We start from the raw sequence: 4,375 nt of genomic DNA, 5'->3' as shown, positions 1-4,375 counted from the left end.
GAGCCCGCTTGATGATGGCGCTGCTCGGGGTGTTGTGGGACCGTGTTCTGGGTGTCTGGTGGGGGCTCCGGGGTCCCGAATGCTGCCTCGATCCATCGTTTTTTAAAATTAATCCCCCCTGAGCCCGCTTGAGGCTGGCGCTGCTCGGGGGGCTCTGAGGGCGGGCTCCGTGTGTCTCTCCAGGGGCGCCGGAGCCCGAGTGCCGAGTTGTCCCGCTTTATTTGTAAATGCCCCTCGAGTCCGCTTTCCCAAGGCGCGGCTCGAGGGTGCGGGGGTGTAGGGCTCCGGTGTCCTTGGGGGGTTGCCTCGGTCCCTAGTTTTATTTTTAAAATTAATCCCCCCTGAGCCCGCTTGAGGCTGGCGCTGCTCGGGGGGCTCTGAGGGCGGGCTCCGTGTGTCTCTCCAGGGGCGCCGGAGCCCGAGTGCCGAGTTGTCCCGCTTTTTTTTTGTAAATGCCCCTCGAGTCCGCTTTCACAAGGCGCGGCTCGAGGGTGCTGGGGTGTAGGGCTCCGGTGTCCTTGGGTGGCTGTGAGGGTCCTGGGAGGGCATTTTCCCACGGTCCCCACGTGGATACGGGATCATGGCGGTTGGACGCTTCATCGGTCCTGCAGGGGCAAGGTCCGCCCCCTCAATGATGTCACCAGTGCATCACTGTAGGGGCGGGCCTGCAGGGGCAAGGTCCGCCCCCTCAATGATGTCACCAGTGCATCACTGTAGGGGCGGACCAAGCCCCTGCATGCCCAGTGTGTGTGTTTTTTTTTTTTTTGTTTAAACATTTTATTGAGAGATAGCGCGAACACGATAGTGTTACAGCGCTGTACATAAGAACCATTTGCAAAAGATAAGGATTTAGGATTACAGACGTTACATAAAAGAACTACAAGCTGAAGTAGAAAAAAAAATGTTTTAATGTAACGCAAACACGATGGTGTCACAGCGCTTTACATAAGCACCAGTTGCAAAACATAAGAATTACAGGAGTTACATAAAAGAACTACAAGTTGAAGTAGAAAAAAAATGTTTTAATGTAGCGCAAACACGATGGTGTCACAGCGCTTTACATAAGCACCAGTTGCAAAACATAAGAATTACATGCGTTACATAAAAAAGATGCAAACAGAAAAAATGTAAATGTAGCGCAAATTACAAGAGCAGGCTTTAAGTTACATGGGCAAAAATTTCAATTGTGAGCAAACAAATACATGTGCTAGCCAGCGGGGCATTACAGGAGGAAAAAAGTGACATGTGTGCCGGTTACAAAAGCAAGCGTAAAGCTACATGAGTAATAAATAAAGTGATAAGTGTGTAGGTTACAAGAGAAAACAAAGTACAATTAGAGGTATAATACTGTAATATATGGTAGACACTCAAGCACAAGAATAAGCGTCATGTAGGCAATTCTGGCACTGGCGCAACTATCAAAAGCACGCAAAATGTAAGAGGGCGCAAACAAGGTGTTACAAGAGAAAAATGGCATGTACGTGTTACAAAAGAGTACCATGAACCTAGGGGCAGTGGTTGTAGGTCAGAAGGACTATGTGTACCTACAGTTATTTACCCCATAAGCAAAGGATATGGCGCAGGTTGTTTTTAACATATGTTTTAGCGCCGCACATACAACGCTTTTTTAAAAAATGTCTGTTGTTGCACCCCTCTTAATAGTTTTTTAAAATGTATACATGAATTGATTGAAGTTGTGATACTTTTATTTATGAAAGGTGCTTTAAATCCTGTTCTTTTATTTAATATTTAATACAGATGCAAGACCCTACAAATGCAACCGTCACCAATGTACCCCCTGCGGTGGACACAGCTGTAATAACTAGCAGCGATGGTCACTTGTCAGCCCCGCAGCCAGGAATATATATTTAGAGTTGTGTAGTTCTACGTAGTTTTGTACACCAGCAACGCACAAGTTCTCTTTTTTTCTTTTCTAATGTGGGTCTCATGTCTGTATGCTTTTACAGCTAATGACACCGACCTACAAGAAGCTTATGACGATCTTATGTTGTTCCTCGAGGCTCAAGACGCTATGAACAATGTGCAAAACACTACAGTTCCTACAGGTAATTAAAAATGCCGTTGTTATTTAAACTGTCTAAGGCGCTAGGGAGTTGGCGGAGTAGGACAGCGTCCTGACCCTGAGGGTCTATAGAGGTAATCCTCAGAAAGATGACTAATGTTGGGTATTATTTTTTCTTTACAGGTGTCCCTATGTTATGCCAGGACGGTGCTGAGGTCCATGAGGCGGCGCAATGTTCAAAAGAAATTCCTTTGAAGAGGAAAGCTTCAACTTCTAAAGTGGGACCTCTGTCAAAGAAAAGAGCTGCAAAAAGACCTCTTTCAGGTGTGTTTTTTATAAAAGGGTGTGAGAAGTACTAGAGGCGTTACAGACTCTCAAGCAGAAGGGTACAGCTGGTTGTAGGAAGGCCTATATAAAAAAGGTGCCTGTGTAGAACTTAGGATGGTGTTGATTGTACGTGTTGTTTTTATGCTTACTCTAATATATATATATATATATTTTTTTCTGTTTATATTTTAGAAGCGGCTCAGAAACATGCTGCTGAAGAGAGGTCGGCGCCGCCCTTAACGGACATAACATCCGTCCAGAACAACAGAAGCGGCGCAAAAGTCGTGAGTAGGCGTGTACGCCAGGAAAAACTATCCACGTAGTAAGAAGGGATACCTTCCATCAAAAAATCCTGGTCGCAAAAGTGACAGCGCTGGTCGCAAACTGCTGGTCGCAATTTTGACAGCTTTTGACATGTCTGGTTTTAAACTTCTGGCCTTATTTTTGACAGTTTAAAGCCAGGACTGTTTAAGACCAGGCCTGAGCACTCCCGGACATGTCCATTTTTTGCTGCCAGCCAATCCATGGCATGTCCATTTTTGCTGACAGAGCTGCCAAATTTAAGGCCAGAAGTTTAAGACCAGGACTGTTTAATGCCTGGTCTTAAACAGTCCTGGTCTTAAACTGCGGACCTCAAACAAGTGACAGGTGGACCGTGTGTTGACAAGGGCCGGCAGGTGTCCCGGAAGGGGGCGTATGAGTCACAGGGGGCGGGTTGTTTTTTAGGGGTAGAGGCGTGGCAAAGCAGCCCTATAGCCATGTGTCCCTGTTGTGGTGTAGAGGTATACGCCTCTTTTAGGGGTGGTGATTTCTATGAATACATATAAGCCTTTGGCAGGAGCCTGTTGTAGCAAGCAGCCGCAGGACAACGTGAAGGGTCACCATGGCAGAAAGGAAGAGCTACAAACCACTTGAGAGAAAACATTGGTTTGGTGGCTCACAGATCCCCGTCAGTAGCTTTTACAGAACCAGACCTGCGGTAATGGAACATAATGCTCAACCAGGAGAACCTTCTGGCTGGGGGTTTGTTAAGCAATGGCCGAGCCGGGTGCCCCCGATTAAGCGTGACAGCAGCTCTAGCGAGTGTTCGAGTGACGGTTTAGCGTGTGAGCAAAGCATGCTCTTGGAGTTGGAGGATGAGGAAGAATCCATAGTTCCTCCTAATACACCCGTCTATGAAACCATGGATGTTCACATGACGAGTCCTCAGGAAGTAGGTGTGCAACAGCCTGGTACAAGCGTGGAAGCTGAAGGGTCCCCAATGGATATTAGCGACTCTCAAGATGTCGGAGCAGCCGCCGCGGGGTGTGAAAATGTGGAGGTGAGTTAAAATGTTAGGAGCAACCATTTTGCATAAGGATGTATTTTATTTCTTCAACTACCAAACTTTAATCTACTTTTGACCCCTCTAGAGAGCACCCGTTCCTAACACACCCATCTATGAAACCGTGGATGTTCACATGACGAGTCCTCAGGAAGTAGTTGTGCAACAGCCCGGTACAAGCGTGGAAGATGAAGGGTCCCCAATGGATATTACCGACTCTCAAGATTTCAGAGGCGCTGCAGAGGGTGGTGAAAATATGGTGGTAAGTCGAAAAAAAAAAAAGTTAGGAGTAGAGCCTTTACATGGAAGTTTGTTGTCTTTCTAACGCTAACGGGCTGTCAATATTTATCTTTTGAACCTAGGATGAAACACCGAAAAGAACTGATGCCCAGGGGCAGACTGCAAAAGGTCGCAGCTTGAATCTGTCTTGTATATGCTGTGCAAACCAGACGGGGAGTTCCACATATCCGGGGGCACCTATGTCTACGGAGTGTGAAGAGTGTTCCAAGAACGACGACTCTGAAAATCCAACGCCAGGGTTCACCAGAGTTGGGTTCACCGCTGATGACATATCAAGTGTTAAAGGTTTCGCAGCTGTGGTTGTATACACATGCGTCAAAAGGGACTATTACAGCCTGTGTTTCGGCCATCGTATTAACGACCCTGAACAGGGGGCGCACGAGTGTCTATCCGGATCATAC

At 47.0% G+C, this 4,375-nt stretch overlaps 1 long non-coding RNA gene across 1 annotated transcript; it reads left to right on the top strand.

Annotated features, from left to right (window-relative positions):
- Positions 1–1,976: 1,976 nt before the first annotated feature.
- Positions 1,977–2,669, top strand: LOC147747994 (uncharacterized). Its single transcript, XR_015299700.1, has 3 exons — positions 1,977–2,066; positions 2,207–2,347; positions 2,543–2,669. It is a non-coding gene; the product is annotated as an uncharacterized LOC147747994 (long non-coding RNA).
- The last annotated feature ends 1,706 nt before the right edge of the window (positions 2,670–4,375 follow it).

This window comes from Lissotriton vulgaris, chromosome 1_1 (genome assembly GCF_964263255.1).
Source record: "Lissotriton vulgaris chromosome 1_1, aLisVul1.2, whole genome shotgun sequence".
Taxonomy (NCBI): Eukaryota; Metazoa; Chordata; class Amphibia; order Caudata; family Salamandridae; genus Lissotriton; species Lissotriton vulgaris.
This window is presented reverse-complemented; position numbering and strand designations above follow the sequence as displayed.